Source organism: Oryctolagus cuniculus, chromosome 5, assembly GCF_964237555.1.
Source record: "Oryctolagus cuniculus chromosome 5, mOryCun1.1, whole genome shotgun sequence".
NCBI classification, from domain to species: Eukaryota; Metazoa; Chordata; class Mammalia; order Lagomorpha; family Leporidae; genus Oryctolagus; species Oryctolagus cuniculus.
This window is the reverse complement of record NC_091436.1, coordinates 142,743,768-142,770,602: the sequence shown is the minus strand read 5'-3', so window position 1 is coordinate 142,770,602 and position 26,835 is coordinate 142,743,768. Positions and strand designations below refer to the sequence as shown.

General features: G+C 43.2%; 1 long non-coding RNA gene and 1 pseudogene across 1 annotated transcript in view; both read left to right on the top strand.

The window, feature by feature from the left end:
• Positions 1-25,410, top strand: part of LOC127488844 (uncharacterized) — a 49,966-nt gene extending 24,556 nt beyond the window's left edge. The window contains exon 4 of the long non-coding RNA XR_011389040.1: positions 25,273-25,410. This is a non-coding gene — a long non-coding RNA (uncharacterized lncRNA). The remainder of the gene's footprint in view (positions 1-25,272) is intronic.
• LOC100339038 (nucleus accumbens-associated protein 1 pseudogene) lies at positions 15,206-20,385 on the top strand (annotated as a pseudogene).
• Positions 25,411-26,835: the final 1,425 nt, after the last annotated feature.

Below are 26,835 nucleotides of genomic sequence, written 5' to 3'. Positions count from 1 at the left end.
TCTGTTGTGTTTTTCATTTGATCTATTGAATTCTTCACTTCAGTCACTATCTCAGTTTCCTGTTGTACTAGTTGTTTCGTTTCATTTTGATTCCTCCTTAATATTTCATTTTCACGAGAGAGATTTTCTATCTTGTCCATTAAGGATTTCTGTAGTTCAAGAATTTGTTTTTGAGAACTTCTTAATGTTCTTATCAATTTTTTGAGATCTGCTTCTTGCATTTCTTCTATGTCATCATCTTCATAATCTTGAATTGGGGTGTCTTTTTCATTTGGGGGCTTCATGGTGACTTCCTTGTTTTTATTACCTTGGTTTTTGCGTTTGTTATTTGGCATATTGGAGATATTTGGTTTCTTCACTGTGGTGCTTTTTCTTGTTATACTATGACTCTAGATTAAGTGGACTATCTGTTTTTGATGGAGCCTTAGGGCTTGAGATGGGTGTGGCCTGAGAGTTCTGTTTGGTGTGCCAAAGGTGACACTCCCAGGTTAGGCGTGGTAAATCTCTCTCTCTCTCTCTCTCTCTTTCTTTTTTTTTTTTTGATTCAAAAGGGAAGTTATTCTGCACAGCTGAACGAAGTTGGAGGTAGTTAGCAGGCAAATGATATACCCACAGGAACCAGAGATCAGAAGCTCTTTCCCAAGGACCACACAGGGAATCTGTTCGGCCCTCAGAGTGGGCTCAAATTCTCCTTCAGTCTCCCACTGGGTTGCCAAAGTTACGGAATTGTAGCGTCTCTGGAGAGTGCTCACATGAATTCCGTGAGTTCTCTCCCCCACCGTCTCTTTTTTCACAGTCTCAGTTCAGTAGCACCACGAATTTACTAGGTCCTAATCTCCTGTTAATTTGCCCCGCCCAGAGTCAGGTTTTTCTGCTAGGCTCAGGGCCGGTGCAGACCTGAGGTTGCTCTGCTTATGACATATGTCCAAGATGGCGCCTGCTCTTTGTCTTGTTCGCCCTTGAGAGGTGAGCGGAGAGAGAGAAACCCGTGTCCGTACCAGTCACCTCTCTCTCTCTTCCAGTTAGCTTGGTGAAGTCCCCCCCCCGCCAGGGGTCGTTCCCTCTAGTCTCCTCTCTCCGCTTGCCTGCCAGTGTCTCGGGCTATTGAGGTTCAGCTCACCTCGCGTTCCAGCGGCTTGGTCCCGCGGCTCGGCTTCCGCAGGGTGGGCGACCTTGTTCTCCCAGTAGGTCCTCCGATTCACGACCACTCAATCCAGAAGGGTTTCCTCTCGCGTTCCAGTGGCTCGGTCCCGCGGCTCGGCTTGCGCAGCTCGGTCCCATGGCTCGGCTTCCGCGTGGTGGGCGACCTTGTTCAGGAAGGGTAAATATTATAATAAAAATCACCAAGTCAAAATGGAGGAAGAGCATGGATTGCAGAGGCAGAAAAATGTCTTCATAGGTGTATAAATTTTGCTGGTGAATTCCATCTTGCAGTTTCATTTGTAGTTGAATTATAATAAATAACAGACATAATATAAAGAGAAATGGTGTATTGTGAAGATATAATGTTATTTTTAGCTTATTTTTTCCTTGAATATTTGAATATTAAAATAAATTAGTATTACTGAATTATGTTTTGAAAAATTCCTAAGGCAACTTTACACAATAAATACTGTTATTGTTCACTAAATATTTTTAATCAATGCTTGTCATTGTTATAATGTTAGCATATTAATTTGTTGTAATAAAAAGGCAAGATAAAAAGTTCAGATAATACAGTATACTATGTAAAAGCAGGCTTTCAACAGTTGGCAGGCCAACACTGCTATTAAATAGTATTATAGTGTTTAAGGTGTGAAATTAATATTTTTCTATCAAGTAGGCAGTAGCTCTTATAATGTAATGAGCTTAATTGTGAATTTGACATTGGGTTAAATGTAGAATTCCTATAAGCACAGTGCTGGTTTATATTCTCTTAATATTGTTAACAGTCAAAACCTAGAAAAATGTAGAAGTGTCACATTAAGATAGCAACAGAATTATTAGTAAAATTTGCTTTAGAAAATGAAAATTATTTTTCGGTTGCTGTTATAGCTTTTTCAAACTAACTAGTAACAAGATATTAGAAAAAAACATAAATTTTCCAATGTTTGGAAGTCCTTTTGTGTAACAACTATTTAAACTGACTCAGAAATCCTAACCTTTCTTCATAATCAGACAGTTCAGGCCTTAGGCCTACCACTGACACACTAGAGCTTATGTCCAGGGTAAAGATTTGCTTTAGTTTCTCATCTGTAAAAAGAGCATTATATTGTGTGATCTGCTTCCCTCCCACAACTTTTTTAAATACTGGGGTAAAATAAGTAAAATAAAGGCTCTTGAAAATCTAAATGCAAAGCCATCATATTTTGTATTTTTTTGTGCTAACCCCATGCAAGCAGAAAGCTTTATGCCTTGGTGTTCACCCTCCAACACATGCACCCTTTTGAAGCATATGTTGAAGTTTTACTAATTTTTGAATTCTGTCTTGTTTTGTTTTATGGGAATCACTGTTTTTTTTTTCATTATTTTTATAATGTAGCATTATATTGCTGGTTTTAAGGATGAATAGCTTGTCATTGTTTGAAAATAATATCTAAACATAATGTGTTGCTTAAAATACTTTGAAGACTTTGGACAGTCTTTGCCTCTATTTCCTCATTTTTGAAGTGGGGATAATAAAATAGAGTTGACAGGGGGTTTATGGGATAATGTGCACTTGGTAAATGCTAAATTATGATTAATTGCTTTTATGTTACAGTTTGTTCCATCATCATCATCGTTGTCATCATCATTAACAATTTGATATTGTAGGAAATTTTTATAGTGGACTAGGCTAGAGATGCCAGCAAGAAAAGACAAGCAGTATGACTGATAGGGAACTAGATTTATCACCTGAAAGACAGCTAAGAATTAGCTTAACCTGGGGCTTTTATTAAAACTCTAAATCTCTGATGTATTATTTCAAATTTTCTTTATATAGCAAATTTATGTACTTGGTAAAAAAGGAACATGGTACTATTAGTGTAAGGTTAGAGGTGATATCAAGAACTATAACAAATAAATCATGAAATTTAAAATCCATGGACCCTAACTATAGCTTCATATGTCAAATACTCACAGATTTATTTTTGTGGCCTATGAGGTTTTACTATGATTTGTATTTCTTTGTGGTTTTCTTCATTGATTCAGAGAGGTAGAAAACAACTGGGTTTAACTCCTGAGACACTTGTATGGAGTTATATAATGCCTGAATGGTTTTAGGCCACATCTTGCTTTGGAAGTGTTGGTTTAAATTTAATTATTTGGCTTCCAACTCATTTGCAATGATGTGTTGTGAATATATTATTAGTTTTATGAAATACATCTTACAGGTTTTACAGACCAATGTTACATGTTTTTGTCAAGTTACATGTGAGAGAAAACTGCTAGATGTGAAGGAAGAGAGAGTTTCCTGTGTGTGCTACAGTGGATGTTTAATTTAGGGACTGGAGCCCACATGGCCACATGGTGGAAGGAATGTTGTTTCTCCATCCTCCCCCCTTCTTCCCAAGGGCAACTGACCTTCTCCTTGCCAAAAGAGACGAGCCCTTGCCAGCACATATCACTGCAGACTATTACATTAATCTGTCTAGCTGCAGGACCAGCTGCTTGCATGTTTTTAGTTATCTTATTAGATGGTATAACAGTGACCTATGAAATAAACTGAAGGTGCACATTTTTAAACTTTCCTTTTATTATGCTATGTTTCCAAAAATGCCTCCAACTTTGTTGTTCATTAAAGTGCTTCTATATAAGTTTTAGGATTGGTTTTTCTAGTTCTGTGAATACTGTCTTTATTATTTTGGAGGTAATTACATTGAAGCTGTGAATTGCTTCAGGTATCATGGACTTCTACTAGTATTAATTTTTCTAATCTGCGTACAGAGAAGAACTTTGTATTTTCTTTTGTCTTCTTCACATTCTTACATCAGTGCTTTGCAATTTTTGTTGTAGATGTCTTTGACGTCTTTGGTTAAATTTATTCTGGGTGATGGGAGGGCAGATCTTGCCCTCACAGTTAAACTGTTAAGACTCTCGTGTCCCATTCAGAGTGCCTGGGTTCAATACCCGATTTCACTACTTAATCCAGCTTCCTGCTAATCCAGGCCCTCAGAAGCAATGGTAATGACTCAAGTAATTTGCCTTCCATTTCTGGGACCCGGGTTGAGTTCTTGGTTTTTAGGCCTGACCTAACACTTTCTGTTGTGGACATTTAGAGATTGAACCAGCAAATGGGAGCTGCCTGTCTCTGTCTGTGTCTCTCTCTCAAATAAATTTTTAAAAATTAAAGCTTATTTCAAGATATTTCATTTTTCTTTTTTTAACGTTTCTTTAATGAATATAAACTTCCAAAGTACAGCTTATGGATTACAATGGCTTCCCCCCCATAACGTCCCTCCCACTGGCAAACCTCCCCTTTCCCACTCCCTCTCCCCTTCCATTCACATCAAGATTCATTTTCATTTCTCTTTATATACAGAAGATCAGTTTAGCATACATTAAGTAAAGATTTCAACAGTTTGCTTCCACACAGAAACATAAAGTGAAAAATACTGTTTGAGTACTAGTTATAGCATTAAATCTCAATGTACAGCACACTAAGGACAAAGATCCTACATGAGGAGTAAGTGCACAGTGACTCCTGTTGTTCACTTAACAAATTGACACTCTTGTTTATGGCATCAGCAATCACCCTAGGCTCTTGTCATGAGCTGCCAAGGCTATGGGAGCCCCCTGAGTTCACTGACTCTGATCATATTTAGACAAGGCCATGGTCAAAGTGGAAGTTCTCTCCTCCCTTCAGAGAAAGGTACCTCCTTCTTTGATGACCCATTCTTTCCACTGGGATCTCACTCGTGGAGATCTTTCATTTAGGTTTTTTTTCCCCCAGGGTGTCTTGGCTTTCCATGCCTGAAATAGTCTCATGGGCTTTTCAGCTGGATCCGCATGCCTTAAGGGCTGATTCTGAGGCCAGAGTGCTGTTTAGGACATCTGGCATTCTATGGGTCTGCTGTGTATCTCACTTCCCATGATGGATTGTTTTCTCCCTTTTTTATTCTATCAGCTAGTATTTGCAGACACTGTTCTTGCTTATGTGATCCCTTTGGTTCTTAGTCCTATCATTATGATCAATTGTGAACAGAAATTGATCACTGGGACTAGTGAGATGGCATTGGTACATGCCACCTTGATGGGATTGAATTGGAATCCCCTGGTATGTTTCTAACTCTACCGTTTGAGGTAAGTCAGCTTGAGCATGTCCCAAATTGCATATCTCTTCCCTCTCTTAGTCCCACTCTTATATTTAACAGTGATCACTTTTCAGTTAAGTTTCAGCACTTAAGAAGAATTGTGTATTGATTACAGTATTCAACCAAAAGTGTTAAGTAGAACAAACAAAAAAAATACTAAGAGGGATAACATATCAAGTTGCTCATCAACAGTCAGGGTGAGGGCTGATCAAGTCACCGTTTCTCATAGTGTTCATTTCACTTTAACAGGTTTCCTTTTTGGTGCTCAGTTAGTTGTCACCTATCAAGGAGAACAAGTGGTATTTGTCCCTTTGGGATTGGCTTATTTCACTCAGCATAATGTTTTCCAAATTCCTAACAGGGATCACTTTTCAGTTAAAATTTAAACACCTAAGAATAATTGTGTGTTAATTACAGAGTTCAACCAATGGTACTAGAACAAAAAAAATACTAAAATGGATAAAGTATTACATTGTACATCAACTGTCAGGACAAGAGCTGATCAAGTCATTGTTTCTCATAGTGTCCATTTCACTTCAACAAGTTTCCCCTTTGGTGCTCAGTTAGTTGCCGCTGATCAGGGAGAACATATGCTATTTATCCCTTTGGGACTGGCTTAATTCACTCAGCATGATGTTTTCCAAATTCCTCCATCTGTTGCAAATGACCTGGTTTCGTTGTTTTTGACTGCTGTAATAGTATTCGATAGAGTACATGTCACATGCAACCTACCTAAATTGAACCAGGAAGACATAGAAAACCTAAGACCCAAAACTGAGACAGAAATTGAAACAGTAATAAAGGCCCTCCCAACAAAGATATTTCATTTTTCTATAACTATTGCAAATAGGATTGCTCTTAATTTCTTTCTTAATGAGCTCATTATTGATGATAAAAATACTGTTGATTTTTAGTTCTCAATTTTGTTTCCTGCAGCTTTACTGAATTCATTTTCAGTTCTGATACTGATAGTTTCTTGGTGGAGTCTACATTACTCTGTATAAAGATTTACATCATCTGCAAATGGGGATACTTCAACTTCTTCCTTCCTTTCTTTTTTTTGACAGGCAGAGTTAGACAGTGAGAGAGAGAGACAGAGAGAAAGGTCTTCCTTCCGTTGGTTTACTCCCCAAATGGCCACCACAGCTGGTGCACTGTGCCAATCCGAAGCCAGGAGCCAGGTGCTTCCTCCTGGTATCCCATATGGGTGCAGGGCCCAAGCACCTGGGATGTCCTCCACTGCCTTCCCGGGCCACAGCAGAAAGCTGGACTGGAAGAGGAGCAACAGGGACAGAAGCCAGCACCCTGATGGGGTCTAGAACCCGGGGTGCCAGCGCTGCAGGTGGAGGATTAGCCTATTGAGCTGTGGCACTGGCCGACTTCTTCCTTTCTTACTTTTGTGTCTTTTATTTTGTTCTATTGGATAATGGTACTGGCTAAAACTTTTTATACTATATTGAATATGAATGGTCAAGAGTGAACATCCTTGTCTGATTCCAGATCTTAGATCAAATGCTGTTGTCATGTATAACTTTATTTCTAAAACATTTTTAATTAGTTATTTTGTGAAAGAGTTACAGGGGGAGGGAGAGCGAATGAGATCTATCCACTGGTTCACTCCCCAGTTGGCCCTAGGCCAGCCCAAAGCCAGGAGCTTCTTCCCAGTCTCCTGCATGGAACTTGTCTTCACAATCCAAGTTACATTTCATTGAATTTTGTATATATTTTTTGAAATTTCTTTTTGGTCAGCACCACGGCTCTCCAGGTTAATCTTCTTACGGCACTGGCACACCAGGTTCTAGTCCCGGTTGGGGCACTGGTTCTGTCCCGGTTGCTCCTCTTCCAGTCCAGCTTTCTGCTGTGGCCCTGGAAGGCAGTGGAGGACGGCCCAAGTGCTTGGGCCCTGCACCCTCATGGGAGACCAGGAGGAAGCACCTAGCTCCTGGCTTCGGATTGGCACAGTGCATCAGCTGTGGTGGCCATTTGGGGAGTGAACCAACAGAAGGAAGACCTTTCTCTCTCTCTCTCTCTCTCTCTCTCTCTCTCTCTCTCACTGTCTAACTCTGCTGTCAAAAGAAAAGAAAAGAAAAGAAAGAAAAATTTCTTTTCATTTGTTTTGTCTCTGATCTTTTTTTAAGATTGGTTTATTTGAGAGGCTGGTGTTGTGGCATAGCTGGTAAAATGACTACCTGCAATGCCAGCATCCTGTATAGGCACCAGTTCAAGCCCTGGCTGCCCCACTTCCAATTTAACTCCCTGCTAATGCACCTGGGAGAGCAATGGAAGAAGTCCAAAGTGCTTGGACCCCAGAATCCATGTGGAAGACCCAGAAGAAGATCCTGACTCCTGACTTCAGTCTGGCCCAACCCTAGTCCTTTATGTTCGGTTCGGAAGTGAACCAGCAGTTGAAAGATATCTCTTTCTGTCTCTTCCTCCTCTCTGTATAACTCTGCTATTCAAATAAATAAAACAAATAAAAAAAAAAACAATTAAAAAGTGATTGATTTATTTGAAAGGCAGAGTGACAGAAGGGGGGAGGGAGGGAGAGAGAGCTTTCACCTGCTGGCTTCACAAATGGCCACAAACATCCAGGTCTGGGTCAGGCCGAAGCTAGGAGCCAAGAACTCCATCCTGGTTTTACACATGGGTGGCAGAGGCTCAAGTACTTGAGTCATCATCTGCTTCTTCCAAGGTGCATTAGCGTGGAGCTAGATTAAATGTGGAATAACTGGGGCTAGTGCTGTAGCATAGTAGGCTAATCCTCTGCCTGTGGCACTGGCATCTCATATGGTTGCTCATTTGTATCCAGGCTGCTCTTCTTCCAATCCAGCTTTCTGCTATGGCCTGAGAAAGCAGTGGAAGATGGCCTAAGTGCTTGGGCCCATGTATGTGTGTGGGAGACCCAGAAGAAACTCCTGGCTCGTGACTTCAGAACAGCCTAGCACTGGCCATTGTGGCCATTTGGGGAGTGAACCAGCTGATGAAAGATCTTTCTCTCCATCTCCCCCCTCTCTGTAACTCTACCTCTCAAATAAATAAATGAATCTTTAAAAGAATGGATTAGCTAAGACTGGAACTTGCAGTCCAATATGTGGTGCAGGCTTCCAAAGCTATAGCTTAGCCAACTGGATCACAATACCAAACCCAGATCTTTATCAGTTCTTCCATTGTACTAACATTTGGTTTGGTTTATTTTTGTTTTTCTAGGTCCTTGATATACATTGTTAGGTTGTATGTTTTATAACTTTTTTTTCTTGCTCTTCCTTATTTTTTTTTTTTGATTGAAAGGCAGAATGACAGAAAAAGAGGGACAGAGAGAAAAAGAGATGTTCCATCTGCTGGTTCATTCCCCAAATGAATGCAACTGCCTGGGCTTGGTCAGGCTGAAGCCTGGAGTCTGGGACTGCATGTGAGTCTCCCATGTGAGTTGCAGGGACCCAAATACTTGGGCTGTCTCCTGCTGCTTTCATAGGCACATTAGCAGGGAGCCAGATCATATGCAGAACAGGCAGGACTCAAACAGATGCCCAGATATGGAACATCCATGTCATGAGTGGCAACTTAACCCCATGTGGCACAACACCAGGCACTGATCATTTTTTTTTAATGTAGGGACTTACTATTTTATATTCATCCTTAGGAATCCCCAGAATTTGCATATTTCTCTTAATATTGGCCTGCATAGTTCAGAGGCTATCTCTATTTTATATCATTTTTTTGGAGGGGTGGGTCTGGTTTATTCCAAGGGATGTCTTGAATTTCAGCTAATATTTTTTCTTCTGCTTGGTCTGGTCTATTGTTGAGACTTTCAGCTGTTCTTTTTATTCAACACTGAATTCTCCATTTTCAAGATTTCTGTTTGACTCTTTTTCAAGATCTCTGTATCTTTGCTGAATTTCTCATTAAAGCCCTGAATTGTTTTCAAGCTGTTTTCATCTCAAAGTGTGTTTTCTCTTGTAACTCTTTGAGCATCCTAGTAATCATTACTTTGAATATTTGGCATTTTAAGTGTCCTTTCCTTGGAATTTGTTACTCAAACATTACTTTGTTCCTTTGGAGGTGTCATACTGCCTTGATTTTTCATACTTCAGTGTTCCTACATGGATATTTGTCATCTGGCAGAATAGCTGTTTCTTTCACAAGATTGATTTGTTTATTTGAGGCGAAGTTACAGAGAAAGAGGAAGAGACAGAAAGATATTCCATCCAGTGGTCACTCCCCCAAATGGCCACAGTGACCAGAGGTGGGCTGATCCAGAGCTAGGAACCAGGGGCTTCTTCCAGGTCTCCCCATTCAGGAGCAGGGGCCCAAGTACTTGGGCCATCTTCTCCTGCTTTTCCAGGCCATAGCAGAAAGCTGGATCGGAAGAGGAGCAGCTGGGACACAAACCAGCAGCCATCTGGGGTGTCAGCACTGCAGGTGGAGGCTTAGACTACTGGCCCCTTCTTTCACTTTTAAACAGTTGATTTTGTGTAAAAGACTTTTTCCTAAAATGTGTATTTGGGTATCTGGTAAGAATTTTGGCTTTATTTTCATTTAGACGCTGCGAAGTCTCCCAGTGTCTTCTTTCATAGCAATGGATGACAGTGGCATTTGGGACATGGGGTTCTCTGCTCAGTCCTAGGAGGAATGCATGGTTCTTGGCAGCAGCTCATATGGCGGCCCAGGGCCACAAGGGTGCCATCCTCAGTCCACTGTGCCTGAGGTGCAGGAATGCTGCCCTGAGGTCTGACATGGTTGCTCAGGTGCTCACATAGGCAGGGATGTGTTTTCTGTCACAGAAGCACTAAGTCCATCAAGGATTCAGGAGTTCCTGGGGTGCTAGCCCCATGCTTCCATACAATGCCTGCATACTCATATGCCTTTTATTTTAACCCCAGTTACTCTCTCTGTGTTGTATTGCCTGGAGTTGGGGGTTAAGGGAGGATTGGAATGAGCAGTTTTGTGGCCACCTATGCTACAATACTAGATCAAACCTAAGCCCTTCAGCCTGCAAAAAAAGCCTGCAGAATTCGGTGTGGTCAAGTGCCAATTTGTCATGATCTGCCAACAGTTGACAAGGACTCGCTGTCTGAGACCACTACAACCAACCACGTGTGATGCTGGCCTGGATATAAGTCTAATTCACTGGGGCTGTGGTCTCTACTTGGGACAAGGGCTGGTCCTCTGTCTACAAGCACTGACCTTGGGACTGTTAGTACCTGCCAAGCAATGGTTTTACCAGATCTGTGATGCAGTTCTGTGCTCACTTTATTGCCCTACTCCCTAGTGGCTGGACCGTGTTCCTTGCTTGCCTGTGGTCGGGGAACAAGGGATGGGGGAGATCTCTTGGCTGTGCATTTTGAGAGTAAGTTGGCATTACCTTGTAGTTGTGTGCCAAGCCCAAAAGAGGCTGAAGGTGATGCAGGCTGAAAGAGTTGTCTGTTCCTACCTGGGTGCAGCTCTTCACCTGGTGTTAGGGCAGGTTTGTCTCTGTCTGCACATGCAGGTCTGGTTATAGGAGCCTTGCTGTCTATCTGGTGCCACTGTAGTGGGACTGTCACTGATCTCACTTTCCTGCCCTACTCCTTTGTGGTTAAAGTCTTTGCTGTCTGCTTGAAGGTAAGCAGCTTTGAGGATAGGTCCTAACTCGCTTTACTTTCAGAGACTCTGAGTTCCCTCATTACCTGTGTTTTAAGTAAAAATGAGGTAATTATAGATAACATCAATGTTTATCCTGTTAATCATGGCACCTGCACTCCTAACATTGTAGCTTACCCATATCTGATGCCACATTTTACAGTCTGATGCAGATATACTTAATTTACACTTCTCATATTTCCATTAATTATAATTAGATATTCCTTCTTCTATTTGGATAGTATTTTTAAAATCGTACTTTTTTTATTTTTATTTTTTGCCAGGCAGAGTTAGTGAGAGAGAGAGAGAGACAGAGAGGAAGATCTTCCTTTTGTTGGTTCACCCCCCAAATGGCTGCTACAGCCAGCGTGCTGTGCCAATCCAAAGCCAGGAGCCAGGTGCTTCCTCCTGGTCTCCCTTGCAGGTGCAGGGCCCAAGCACTTGGGCCATCCCCCACTGCACTCCCTGGCCACAGCAGAGAGCTGTACTAGAAGAGGAACAACCGGGACTAGTACCTGGCGCCCTAACCAGACTAGAACCCGGGGTGTGCCGGTGCTGCAGGCAGAGGACTAGCAAGTTAGCCATGGCACTGGCCAAAATCGTACTTTTAAAATTATATAAAAGTATATACTGTTCTATATTGAATATTGGAATAATGGAATATTTGAATAATTCTTTGCTAGAAGTCTTTCACTAATATGTGTTGTACATATTTGAATCAGATTCAGAAATTTACTGTCCCATTTTTCCTTTGTATTTGATAAGATGAAAGTGACATAATTAATACACTGGTTTAAAAAGTATCAGGCTGTACTTCGGGACTATAGAAGAGTGTAAATGAACCCTTTAGTATCCAGTTCAGCTGTCTGACCTTTGGCTTCCTCAGCTTCAGATATTCCACCATCTGCCTGTGACTGAGTCCTGCTTAAAGTCCTTTCATCCTGCCCTGACCTTTTCTGTTTTCTCCCTACTGAAATCTCCGTGAGATGAGCATGATTGGTTGGCTGGCTGACTTTTGAACTGTGTGATTGGCTTTGAGAGCTCCATCTGCCACACTGTCCTCTTAGCACTGGGTTCACACAGTTGGGATCCATCCCCAGCATCTCTAACTTGCTGAGCTTCCTGTGATGATGATCTCTTCTTAACCACTAATTGCATCATCAGTAGAAGCCCAGTATCTCTCGTTAAGCAAGTGTTGGAGATCTTCAGTGCCAGACTGTGTGATGTAGTCTTAAACTCTTGGCCAGGATTGTAGATTTTTGGCTTTCTTAAGTTAGATCCATCAAGACATTGATTTCTGTCCAAAAGATACCCAGAATTAGGGTGGAAACTATCATATAAGATACAGTATAATTTTCTATAATGTATTATAGATACATATTTGGAACCATATCATATTGGTGTCATATTTGGACCAATAATTCAAATATTTTCTAGTCCTGTATTAGCACATAATTTAGTAATTTATACATCATTTTTGAAAACAATTAAATTTTTTTAAACTTTTATTTAATGAATATGAATTTCCAAAATACAACTTATGGATTACAATGGCTTCCCCTCCATAATGTCCCTCCCACCGGCAAACCTGCCCTTTCCCACTCCCTCTCCCCTTCATTCACATCAAGATTCATTTTTGATTCTCTTTATATACAGAAGATCAGTTTAGCATACATTAAGTAAAGATGTCGATAGTTTCCTCCCACACAGAAACAAAAAGTGAAAAATACTGTTTGAGTACTAGTTATAGCATTAAATCACAATGTACAGCACACTAAGGACAGAGATCCTACATGAGGAGTAAGTGCACAGTGACTCCTGTTGTTGACTTAACAAATTGACACTCCTGTTTATGGCATCAGCAATCACCCTAGGCTCTTGTCATGAGCTGCCAAGGCTATGGAAGCCCCCTGAGTTCACTGACTCTGATCATATTTAGACAAGGCCATGGTCAAAGTGGAAGTTCTCTCCTCCCTTCAGAGAAAGGTACCTCCTTCTTTGATGACCCGTTCTTTCCACTGGGATCTCCCTCGCAGAGATCTTTCATTTAGGTTTTTTTTTTTTTTTTTTGCCAGAGTGTCTTGGCTTTCCATGCCTGAAATACTCTCATGGGCTTTTCAGCTGGATCCGCATGCCTTAAGGGCTGATTCTGAGGCCAGAGTGCTGTTTAGGACATCTGGCATTCTATGGGTCTGCTGTGTATCTCACTTCCCATGATGGATTGTTTTCTCCCTTTTTTATTCTATCAGCTAGTATTTGCAGACACTGTTCTTGCTTATGTGATCCCTTTGGTTCTTAGTCCTATCATTATGATCAATTGTGAACAGAAATTGATCACTGGGACTAGTGAGATGGCATTGGTACATGCCACCTTGATGGGATTGAATTGGAATCCCCTGGTATGTTTCTAACTCTACCGTTTGAGGTAAGTCAGCTTGAGCATGTCCCAAATTGCATATCTCTTCCCTCTCTTAGTCCCACTCTTATATTTAACAGTGATCACTTTTCAGTTAAGTTTCAGCACTTAATAAGAATTGTGTATTGATTACAGTATTCAACCAAAAGTATTAAGTAGAACAAACAAAAAAAATACTAAGAGGGATAACATATCAAGTTGCTCATCAACAGTCAGGGTGAGGGCTGATCAAGTCACCGTTTCTCATAGTGTTCATTTCACTTTAACAGGTTTCCTTTTTGGTGCTCAGTTAGTTGTCACCTATCAAGGAGAACAAGTGGTATTTGTCCCTTTGGGATTGGCTTATTTCACTCAGCATAATGTTTTCCAAATTCCTAACAGGGATCACTTTTCAGTTAAAATTTAAACACCTAAGAATAATTGTGTGTTAATTACAGAGTTCAACCAATGGTACTAGAACAAAAAAAATACTAAAATGGATAAAGTATTACATTGTACATCAACTGTCAGGACAAGAGCTGATCAAGTCATTGTTTCTCATAGTGTCCATTTCACTTCAACAAGTTTCCCCTTTGGTGCTCAGTTAGTTGCCGCTGATCAGGGAGAACATATGCTATTTATCCCTTTGGGACTGGCTTAATTCACTCAGCATGATGTTTATCAAATTCCTCCATCTTGTTGCAAATGACTGGATTTCGTTTTTTTTTGACTGCTGTATAGTATTCAATAGAGTACATGTCCCATAATTTCTTTATCCAGTCTACTGTTGATGGGTATTTGGGTTGGTTCCAGGTCATAGCTATTGTGAATTGAGCTGCAGTAAACATTAAGGTGCAGACAGCTTGTTTGTTTGCCAATTTCATTTCCTTAGGGTAAATTCCAAGGAGTGGGATGGCTGGGTCGAACGGTAGGGTTATTTTCAGGTTTCTGAGGAATCTCCAGACTGACTTCCATAGTGGCTTAACCACTTTGCATTCCCACCAACAGTGGGTTAGTGTCCCTTTTTTCCCACATCCTCTCCAGCATCTATTGTTGGTAGATTTCTGAATGTGAGCCATTCTCACCGGGGTGAGGTGAAACCTCATTGTGGTTTTGATTTGCATTTCCCTGATTGCTAGTGATCTTGAACATTTTTTCATGTGCCTGTTGGCCTTTTGATTTCCTCTTTTGAAAAATGTCTATTGAGGTCCTTGGCCCATCTCTTAAGTGGGTTGTTTGCTTTGTTTTTGTGGAGCTTCTTGATCTCTTTGTAGATTCTGGTTATCAACCCTTTATCTGTTGTGTAGTTTGCAAATATATTTTCCCATTCTGTTGGTTGCCTCTTCACTTTCCTGACTGTTTCTTTTGCAGTACAGAAACTTCTCAATTTGATACAATCCCAAATGTTAATTTTGGCTTTGACTGCCTGTGCTTCTGGGGTATTTTCCAAGAAGTCATTGCCGGTACCTATATCTTGCAGGGTTTTTCCCATGCTCTCTAATAATTTGATGGTGTCAGGTCGTAGATTTAAGTCTTTAATCCATGTTGAGTGAATTTTTGTGTAAGGTGAAAGGTAGGGGTCTTGCTTCATGATTCTGCACGTGGAAATCCGATTTTCCCAGCACCATTTATTAAATGGAGTGTCCTTACTCCAGGGATTGTTTTGGACCCTTGATCAAATATGAGTTGGCTGTAGCTGTTTGGATTGATTTCTGGTGTTTCAATTCTGTTCCATTGGTCTATCCATCTGTTTCTGTACCAGTACCATGCTGTTTTGATTACAACTGCCCTGTAGTATGTTCTGAAATCTGGTATTGTGATGCCTCCAGCTTTGTTTTTGTTGTACAAGATTGCTTTAGCTATTCGAGAACAATTAAATTTAACAATGAGTGGCTGCCATGGCTGCCACAGCTGCTGAGGCGGAGGCCGTGGAGGCCATGGAGGCTGCAGAGGCGGAGGCCGAGGCCCCTTGCCGGCGCCTAACTGCTGCTGCGGATCCTTTCCTGGAGCCCCTGTAGCGTGGCACCGTGCAGCCCAGCCATTGGTGCAGAGCCTGCAGATGGAGAACCCCAACTTCAGCAATGGCATCTTGGAGTGCCTCAGCGAACAGCACTTGCAGGGCTGCCCTGTGAGGTGTCGGTGGGGGTCAAGGGCCGTGCTGGCCGCCAGCAGCTCCCACTTCCGGGACCTGTTCAACAGCAGCCACAGTGCCGTGGTGGAGCTGCCCCTGGCCGTGCAGCCACAGTCATTCCAGCAGACCCTGAGCTTCTGCTACACGGGCCGCTGAGCATGAACGTGGGGGACCAGTTCCTGCTCACGGACACGGCGGGCTTCCTGCAGATCCAGGAGATCCTGGAGAATGGCGCAGAGTTCTTCCTGAAGGTGAGCTCCAGGAGCGGCAACTTGCAGGGCCTGCACACCTAGCGGCGCCATCCTCTGGAGCCACAGAGCCCCGTGGCCCAGACTTCCGGCTGCCGGCCTGCAGCTCGCCACTGCCCCTCGTGCCACGGGTCAGGACGGAGCAGCAGGAGTCGGACTTGGTGCAGTGCACGCCCGGGGTCAAGCAGCTGTGAGATGGTGGCCCCAAGGAGGCCGGGGTTGGCAGCGGCAGTGGCAGTAGCCGCAAGATGGCCAAGTTCTCCATGTTGAACCTGGCGGCCAACCCGCAGCCCTGGCAGCAGGCCCCTGCCAGGGTGGCCTTGGCCGTGGGGGTGGCGCAGGCAGCCGGCCAGCAGGGCAGTGGCGGCAGCTGCGGATGTGGGAAGCGTGCCCAGCCCGTCAGAGTGCAGGAGCCCAGGAACCTGGAGCCCCTACACCAACGACAACCCGTCTCCTACCACGAGGAGGAGGACGCAGGGGAGGAAGGCTTGGATGAGCAGTGCCGGCAGATCTGCAACAGGTGCACCGTGCACAGAGCGATGAATGTGGGCCTGACAGCCAAGAAGGTTGATGCCCTCCAGGAACCAGCAGTCGGATCCGGGTGTGGCGAGATTGGCGTCGCTCCCGGCCCAGCTCATGGACCAGATCAGCACCCGTTGTCAACCCAAGCTCCACGACGAAGGCGGCCCCTCTGAGAAGCCGGAGCTGGTGGCAGGTGCCAAGGTGTGCATCACGAGGGCGCAGCTCAGGAACCAGGCACCAAGTCTTGCGGTGGCCGCTCCTCGCCTCCTCCTTTGACCGGAACGCACTGGCCCCCAGCTGTGGTACCGGCAAACCACTGGATAGCCGCGCCCTCCGCGCCCTTAAGAACCACTGCCGGAACTTCAAGGAGAGCGAGAGGAACACCATCACGGCTGGCATGTGCCCCAACGTGCGCCCGGTTGTGCGCCAGCGCTGGATGCCCAAGCTGAAGCTGCTCACCCGAGGGCGACCCTACACCACCTGCATCAGCGACTGGGGTAAGACAGAGCCGGAGGTGAAGGGCGTGGAGCAGGGCTTCCAGCCGGCCAGGCACGAGGGCGAGAGGCCCCTAGGCGGAGGCCCTGCAGTAACCGTGCCCCAAACCCTAACCAGGGGGGCCGTCACACTCCCCCCACCCCCATGTCCTGTCACAGACACCTTGGTCAGGAGCTACTCTCTGTCACTCCCCAGTCCCCGCGGGGGGCGCTGCATGCTCCTGGGCCCCCCTCCCCTGTCCCAGCCCCCTTCTCCACTGCATAGGCGGGCAGGCGGGTCGGGAGCAGGCCCCGGTTCCCTTCTTCCACACAGGGTTCCCCCCTTCCCTCACCCCAAGCGTTGTGCCCCCTCACTAATTCGGGCACGGGGCAGGAGCCTGCCTGGTGGAAGTCATTCATTTTTAAATGAATATTATGATCTTGAATTGTAATTATTTGAATGAAATTTTTGAATCCTTTCCCTTTCCTTCCTCTTTCCTTCTTCACACGTTCCACACTTTCTCCATTCCTTATTTCCTTGTTTCTTTTCAAAATTAGTAATGTTATGAACCGAATATTGTTCTGCCCCCAAAATTTGTATATTGAAAAATATTATCATCCAATATAATTTTATTAGGATATGAGGCCTTTACTGATTATATCATGAGGATAGAGCACTAAATAGGACTTGTATCCTTATCAGAATACAGGGAAAATGTCCCTGCATGGATACAGAGAGAATACTATCTTCAAACCAAAACAAAGACCTACCAAATACTAGATCTGCTGGCACCTTGTCTTATAGTTCCCACTTTCCAGAAAAGTAAGAAAGAAATATTTAGTATCTAAGCCACCTAGTTTATGATATTTTGTTATAGCCACCCAAACTAGCTGGGACAAGTAATGTCCATAAATAAGTTACAATTAACAGTGACATCAAACGGATGACAAAGTAGATGCCCAAGCTTTTTCACTCATCCAAAAAGAAAAAAAAGAAGGCAGCAATCAGTCAAGAAAGCCTTTCATTATTAAAACAGCCTTGAGTGTGCCCAGGTATTTATTTAAGAATCTGTAGCATCAAGGTGGAGAAACAATGAGTATAAGTAACAAAGAAAAGATCAATGGATAGTTCAACATATCTGAGACATCTGGAGATTTCAAGAAACAAAGAAGGGCAAAGATGCTAATATCAGCCATATGGTGACTTCCACCATCACCTCTGGTGTTAAGCTTTGCAAAGGACACTGGAAACTTTATCACTGAGCTCACTGAAAATGAATAGCCATTGCTGCCAAAATCTTTCAGGAGATGGAGCTGCTGCTATGCCCAACACCAAGAAGGAGCCCCTTTTGTGCCACCCTTGATTGGGGTAGCCATTCTCCCAATCTCACATGTATTCTACTCTATGTCCCTGAAGCTATAAACATGGGTAAAAGTGCCGCAAGCATTGTTACAGCTTCTTTCCTACTCTGGGTCTCAGAGTCATGGTCACTCTGCAGGCGTCTGTGTCATGGACCTCAATTCTGCTACCACATGAGCACCTGTGCCTTAGGTATGTAAACCACCTCCACAGTGAACCACATTGAAACCAGACCCTAAAGTCACTAATGTTCCACATGTACCCATACTCTGGACCCAGATTACTGAACTATACCATCTATGACCATGCTTCAGACATAGTCACTACTGATACAGACATGTTAGCACCCCAGTCTCCAGGAGATATGTGACTTTGTTCTATGTTTTGGAGGCTGAATATCCCTCAAAGGTCCTGGTGTTAAATATTTGGTCTGCAGCAGGATGCTATTCAGTGGTGGTTAAACATTTACATGACGGATTTTAATGGGAGGTACTTGGGTCCTGGGGGTGTGCCCTTTCAAATTAGTTCCCATGAGATTATTGTTATGAAAGCCTGAATTTGGCTAGTATCAGTTTGAAATGCAAGCCACATAAAGGCATGTCAAGAAAATAGGCCAATATTCCTAATGAATATAGATGCACACATTCTCACCAAAATATTCACAATTTCAATAGCAAATTACCAGAATTATTCATCATGATCAAGTTGGATTTATCCAAAAGATCTGTGAACATACAGAAAACTATGGATTGTGATGTACTACATTAACATAATAAAGGCAAAAACAATGTAATCTTATCAAAAGATGTAGAAGAAGGGTTTGACAAAATTCAACATCATTTTATGATTCAAAAAAATTTCAACAAATTACTTACGGAAGGAACATACCTCAATGCAAAAAGGTAACATATGATGAGCAAAAGCTAGGGTGGATATCAATAAAGAGAAACCGAAACTTTTTCCTGTAAGTTCTGGCTCAAGGTAAGGGTGCTTAATCTCAGAACTTAAATAAAAAATAGTATTGAAAGAACTGCTACAAGAATTTCACAATAAAGAAATCAAAGACACAAAATTCTTAAGAAATAAAATTACATCTCTTTGCACAAGAGATGATCTTATTGTACAATTAACATGCAAAAATCAGTATATGCAGCAAAATACTATAATATGAAATTAAGAAAACATTTCACTCATAGCAGTGCTCAAATGAATAAATATATAGGAATAAACAAAAAAGAGATTAAAGACCTATGTTCTGAAAATTATAAGCATTAATGAAATAGATATTAGCAAATAGGAAGACAGATAGTGTTCATGGATTAGAAGAATTAAATTTTCAAAATTCCTGCATTACTCAATTTCTTTCTAATTCAAGTGGCATTTTTCACAGAGATAGAAAAAAGCTCCAAATTTATATAAAATAGAACCTTTCATTATGATCCATTGTGAACTGAAATTGATCACTTGGACTAGTTAGATGGCATTGGTACATGCCACCTTGATGGGATTAAATTGGAGTCCCCTGGTATGTTTCTAACTCTACCATTTGGGGCAAGTCAGCTTGAGCATGTCCCAAATTGCACATCTCTTCCCTCTCTTATTCCCACACTTATGTTTAATGGGATCAATTTCAGTTCACAATGGATCATAATGAAAGGACTAAGAGTCAAAGGGAGCACATAAACAAGTCTAGTACCTGCTAATACTAACTGATAGAATAAATAAAGGGGAGAGTGATCCAACATGGGAAGCGAGATACTCAGCAGACTCATAGAATGGCGGATGTCCTAAACAGCACTCTGGCCTCAGAATCAGCCCTAAAGGCATTCCGATCTGGCTGAAAAGCCCATGAGAGTATTTCAGGCATGGAAAGCCAAGACACTCTGGCAAAAAAAAAAAAAAGAAAAAGAAAAAGAAAAAAAAAAAACCTAAATGAAAGATCTCTGTGAGTGAGATCCCAGTGGAAAGAACAGGTCTTCAAAGAAGGAGGTACCTTTCTCGGAAGGGAGGAGAGAACCTCCACTTTGACTATGACCTTGTCTAAACAAGATAAGAGTCGGAGAACTCAAGGGGTTTCCATAGCCTTGGAAACTCATGACTGGTGCATAGGGAGATTACTGATGCCATAAACAGGAGTGTCACTTTGTAAAGTCAACAACAGGAGTCACGGTGCACTTACTCCTCATGTAGGATCTCTGTCCTTAATGTGCTCTACATTGAGGCTTAATGCTATAACGAGTCCTCAAACAGTATATTTCACTTTGTGTTTCTATGGGGGTGCAAACTGTTGAAATCTTTACTTAATGTATACTAAACTGATCTTCTGTAAAAAAAAAAAAAAAAAAAAAAAGAAAAAAAGAAATTATCAATTCCCAACTTGACTCTCACTGGGATTAAACATGACAATAGGTCAGATCTGATTTCATCATCATTTAAAAAAATCATCTATTATTTTTCACTTTATGTTTCTGTGTGGGAACAAACTGTTGAAATCCTTACTTAATGTATACTAAGCTGATCTTCTGTATATTAAGAGAATCGAAAATGAATCTTGATGTGAATGGAAGGGGAGAGGGAGTGGGAAAGGGGAGGGTTGTGGGTGGGAGGGACGGTATGTGGGGGAAGCCATTGTAATCCATAAGCCGTACTTTGGAAATTTATATTCATTCAATAAAAGATAAAAAAGTTTTATTTATTTGAGAGGTAGAATTATAGAGAGGGAGAGACAAAGAAAAAATATAGGATTTCTTCTATCTACTGGTTCACCCCCCAAATGGTGCAGTGGCTGGAACTGTGCTGATCCAAAGCCAGGAGCCAGGAGATTCTTTCAGGTCTCCTTTGTAGATGCAGGGGCTGAAGCACTTGGCCATCCTCCGCTGCTTTCCCAAGTGCATTAGCAAGGAGCTGGATCAGAAGTGAAGCAACTGGGGCAAGAACCAGCACCCATATTGGATGCTGGCACCGCAGGCAGAGGCTTAGCCTATTAAGCCACAGTGCTGGCCCCACACAATTCTATTTTAATTTGTATTTTTAAGATCTACAAGTTTATGGAAAGCCTTTCCTGCATGACAGTGTGGGAAGGAGTCTTAATTTCTCAGCCTCTGTGTCACTGTTCTAGGGAAAGATTTTGGTTGGCCTTGTTTGGATCTATCACTCCTGCCAATAATGTGACAATCCATATTGTCTATCTATATCATCCATCTATATCATCTATCTATATCTATATCTATATCTATATCTATATCTATATCTATATCTATAGTCAACTTCAAAGTTCATGGAAATGCATATAATGAACAAACTATGAATGAATTTCAAATTTATTTTGCATAAACTTATCTTTTTAAGAAGTTGTGTTTATTTTCAGCTACTTGAAAAGGAGAGAGAGAAAGAGAAGAGAGGATGAAACAGATCTTCTATTCTATGGTTCACTTCCTAAATGTTTGCTACACTCAGGGCTGGTCCCAGTCAAGGCTAGGAGCCAGGAAGATGATCTTGGTCTCCCATATGGGCAAAAGATGCACAAGTATTTGGCATCATCTGCTGTCTCCCAGGATTCATTAACAAGGAACTGAATCAGAAATAGAGTAGCCAGGGGGCTGGTGCTGTGGTGTAGCAGGTAAAGCCACCACCTGCACTGCTGTCATCCCATATGGGTGCCAGTTTGAGACCTGGCTGCTTTAGTTCTGATCCAGTTCTCTGCTGTAGCCTGGCAAAGCAGTGTAAGATAGCCCAAGTCCTTGGGCTCCTGCACTGGTGTGGGAAGACCTGGAGGAAGCTTCTGGCTCCTGGCTTCGGATTGGTGCAGCTCCATCCATTGTGGCCATTGGGGGAGTGAACCATTGGATGGAAGACCTCTCTCTCTCTCTCTGCCTCTGCCTCTCTGTAGCTCTGCCTTTCAAATAATAAATAAATCTTTTAAAAAAAGAAAGAAAAAGAGTAGCCAGGACTTCAGCCAGCACTCCAGTATTGGATACAGGTGTCTCTAGTAGTGTCCAGCTTGCTGTGCCACAAGGCCTGTGCCAGAATTCAATTCTATTTTCTCACAATTTTTTGAAGTATCCTCAGATATATATGTGTGTAATGTATGTATATATGTGATATCAAAAGCATATATATATATATATATATATATATATAACATGTATAGTAAGACACTAATACAAAACAATTCATTTCAATATACATCTTTTGAATTAAAAGGCAGAGGACAACTTTATCCTCTAATCTAGACAGGTTGGGGTAAATAGTAAACCAAACCCTTCTATTCATTGTAAAACATATGCCTCTCTGAAGACTTAAAGATTTTTAAAAAAACATTATGAGGAATTAACATTTAATTTTACAATCTAAATCCTTTGATGGTATCCACAGGGACTGGAAAGACTGAGCCCTTGGATGGATGCTGTAATTGCATGGGGACCTTTTGAGAGACGCGGTTAATTTTGAAAATGGCAGAGACATGAGCCCCTGGGGCGGGGTGGGGTATAGGTTGAATGAGGTTTCTTTGATGAACTGATAGGAGTATAGTTCCTTGCCTTCATCCTTCTCCATCTTTATATCTGTGAAACCAACATCATATTTACTGCTCCCACCACACCCACACAAAATGGCAGCAAATGCTTGGCAAACTTATAGAAATTCTAGTTAAAAAAGAGGGGAATGGGGAGCATAAAGAAGTGACTAGAAATTCAGACCTCAGCAAATCCTGGGTCTTTATTAATTTTATTAAGACTTATTTGAAAGGCAGAGTTACAGAGAGAGAGAGAGAGAGAGAGAGAGAGAGATGTCTTCCATCTGCTAGTTCACTCCAAGAGCTTCCAGAATGCCCGAGGCCCAGACTGGCCAGAGCCAGGAGCCAGGAGTTTCTTTCCAGTCTTGCACATGGGTGCAGGGATCAAAGAACTTGGGCCATCCTCAGCACCTTTCACAGGCGCATTGGCAAGGAGCAGGATCAGAAGTGGAGCAGCTGGGACATGAACCAGCGCCCATAAGGAATGCCAGGACCTCAGGCCACGGCCTAACAGACTGAACCACAGTGCTGGGTCCTCCTGGGTCTTTATTGATGAAGATTCAGTAGGAAAGAGAAGCAATGTAGAATCCAGGAGTATCAAAATATCAAAATCACTAAAACTAGAGTCCTGATTATATTAATGTGAGGGTCATCTTTCCAAGGCTGCCTCAAAGAAAAAGATAAAAATTATGTTTAGCTATTTAAATTAAGTCAAAATTAAGTGAAGCTATATGGATGTACTGGACAGAAGGAAAGATTAATATAAATTTGACTAGGAGCCAGCCCTGTGGTGTAGCGAGTAAAGCTGCCACCTTCAGTGCGGGTTCTAATCAGGATTGTCTGCTTCTGATCCAGCTCTCTGCTATGGCCTGGGAAATCAGTAGAAGATGGCCCAAGTGTTTGAGTCCCTGTATCCATGTGGGAAGACCTGCAGGAAGCTTCTGGCTCCTGGCTTTGGATCAGCACAGCTCCGGCTGTTTCAGCCAGTTGGGGAGTGAACCAGAGGGTGGAAGCCCTCTCTCTCTCTGCCTCTGCCTCTCCTCCCTCTGCGTAACTCTGGCTTTCAAATAAATAAATAAATATTTTAAAAAATAATAATAATAATAATATAAAATAAAATAAAAAAAATATAAATTAGACTACATCAAAAAATGAAAATATTATACCAGTATCAGCTCTAGACAGATACATACTTTATTCATCCAAAGTGCTTTTGACTCTGTGACAACTCATAATTTAACAGGCACTTGAGACTGAGCAGCTGTGTCACCATGTAACAGGGAACCACCAGTTATTGTCACTCCTCACAATTCCATGGTCACATTCCAGACTGCACAGCCAGACCCTTCCTGCCATCCTGCTTCTCCAGTAAACCAATAAATGTAAAATAAAGCTTTAAGAAAACAGCATAATTTAGTGCAAAAATTTTGTGCAGCAAGTAGGGTCAGTCAAGGAAGCCCTTGCCTGGCCACGGGGTTCTCAGACAGACTTCCTATACCAACCCTGGCACCCAGTCCCATGGGGGATCAGGAGCAGAAGCCACCAATGAATCAAAGAGCTCAGCACACAGCATGGCAGGTGCTACTTTCTCTGTCCAGTTTGGCTCTGTTGTGTCTACCTGTGGCATACTCACAACTCCACAGGCCACTGATTTACCTGGCAGGGCAGTTTCACAGAGGCCAAGTGTTCCTCCCCACCCTGGCATGAGAGTGACAGTGTGAGGTGAAGCAGTGTTGGCCTACTTGCCACCCTCAGAATTGGGGCCCTGTATCTCTGCAGGATGCTTGGGCACAGTAGTCATCTCACTTCCCACCATGGCCCACATGGCCACGCTGTCCTTAACCGGCTGTCACAACACCACAGTGACCACCATATCTGCATGGCAGAGAGGCAAGACCTAAGAGTCTGGGGTTCCCTTCTCTGTGAGTATCATCCGTGCCCACATATCTGCCCTGTAATTTTGCTTCTTACTCCCTAAATGGTTTAATAGTGACTGGGACAGGGACAGAGGAGCAGGGAGCCTGTGGCTTGCAGAGACTCAACCTAGGCATGCACTGACATTCTAAATGGTCTCTTCACATCCTCCAGGGGCACTTTGCTGTATGTTTAAAATGCTCAAAACATGAAAGAGTCAACTCTGGTTGTACACCAAAGACTAAAGCCACTCACATCCCCCCCAAACCACAAAGGAATTGAGTTGCCTCCCCAAAACCCACACTGAGGACTTTGAACACCTATTCAGTCCTCTCCAGACTGCCCTGCAGCAGGTGCGCTGGGCTTCCACGCTCCAGCAGGCTGGCCTCTGCTGCAGGCATCTGTGGCTGCAAACTGGACCATATCTAAGCAAACCGAGGTGACCCTGGAGCCTGGCTGGGACTTGGGACCCAAGTGGCCTCTCAAGGTGATAGAGGAGGTCTGGAAGCTAAAGAAAGGCTCAGGCAGGCAGGGTGGGGTGAGCTGTGTGGCAGCGTGGTGTGACCCTGAGGCTCCTGGGCCACACACGCTTCCACCGCCAAGTGTCTTCAGGTGTTAATGTGCAGGGGGAGGTCTCACAGAGGTTCTGGAAGTTCTGACTGGACAGGCATGCACAGCACAGGGCCCCTGAAACAGGGTGAGTAGCAACCACAGGCAGGGGCCACCACACCAGAACAGGCACACAGGCAGGGTGACCACAGACAGCCCGTGGGGAACAGTGTCTTTGTTCCAGGATAATCTCAGGCCTTTTCTCTCCTTTGCAGGAGCTGGGGCAGCACTGCTGCTGTGGGCTTTGGCCCTGGCCAGTGGAAGGGAGCATAAAGAAGACGGCCCTGAGCTGCCCCACCCCATCCAGAGAAGATGGGTCCTGTCAGCGAAGCACCCGCGAAGACTGTGAAGTGCCAGCCCAGCGCCCTGACTAGTGGCACAATCATGTGGATGCAGTAGAGGAGCAGCTCCTTCCTGAGGCAGAAGTTGGCTTGCAGGAGGCCCAACAGCAGGGCCCACAGTTGTAGCCGGAAGTGCAGCAGGGCATGCATGTCCAGGTACCACAGGCTGGTGCATGGCCCTGGAGAAGCTGCAGCTGAAGCATAGCAGGAAGTGCTTGAAGCTGTACCTGGGATGTGCTGGCCCCAGGCTCAAGCAGGCTGGTGGGGTAAGGTGGTGGAAGGAGCACACCTGCCATGGGATGGACATGGCTGTCATTGGACTCAGGGGTGGTGCTAGCTGGTGGTGGCAGTGGCAATGTCCACGCGGTGGTCAGCATAGTTGTCATGGGCAAGCAGGCCTGAGGGCCTGAGCCTTGGGGGATGACTGGCTAGATGCCCTCTCCACATTTTTGCCAGCATCCCACACCACAGGGCAGGCCAGTCGGCTGCCTGTCTCTCAGAGTTTCCTCAGCCAGCATGGGCCTGGAGCTAAGACTATCCGTAGAGCAAGGAACAAGTGTTCCCTACCTCCAAAGGTGTTTGGCCCACCGTGGGAGCCTTAGTGCATCCTTCAAGGCCACCATAGGGCGGTCCCTTACTGGCTATGCCTCCTCCTCCTCTTCTTTGGACCACGCATAGCATCCTGGAAGTGGAGAAGCCTTGTTAAAGAGTTTATGTTATGTATGCACTATGGAATAGTACACAGTGATAAAAAATAATTAAGTCTTATCGCTTGCAACAAAGTGGATGCAAGTGAAATAAGGCAGTCTCCAAAAGATAAATACCATATGTTCTCTCTGATCTGTTGTAACTAATAGAGTGCCTAAAAATTAATCTATAGAAATGAAATTAATACTTCGACATGCAATGATTTTGAACAGCCCTTGTCTTGACTGTTGAGGCACTTTTTTTTCTTTATGATATTTGTTGAGCTTTTTACATAACGTAGGGTTAATTCTGTGAGTGTACTGGAAATAGATATTTGTAAAAATAAGGATGGGAATAGGAGAGGGAGGGGGAAGAAGGTTGGGAATGCAGGTGGGAGGGAGGGTAGGGTAGGGAGAACCACTCTGTTCCTAAATTTGTGTATATGAAATGCATGAAGTTTGTATACCTTAAATAAAATTTTTAAAATGATATTTTGAGTTGTGGCATTAACTGTAAGGCTATGTGACAATATTTACTCATATATTATAAAGTTCTGTGATTGATTCACTCAACACTGAAGGAAATGAAAATTTTGCCAAAGAACAGTAAAATAAAGGAACCTTTTCTTCTCCAAAGTTCAGACTCCCTGAATTGTTTTCATAGATACAGAGTATGAGTTTAAGAACCCCAGCAGCAATGAGTCTATAAAATCCATATGCTCTGTATAAATATTTGCTATACCTCATGGGA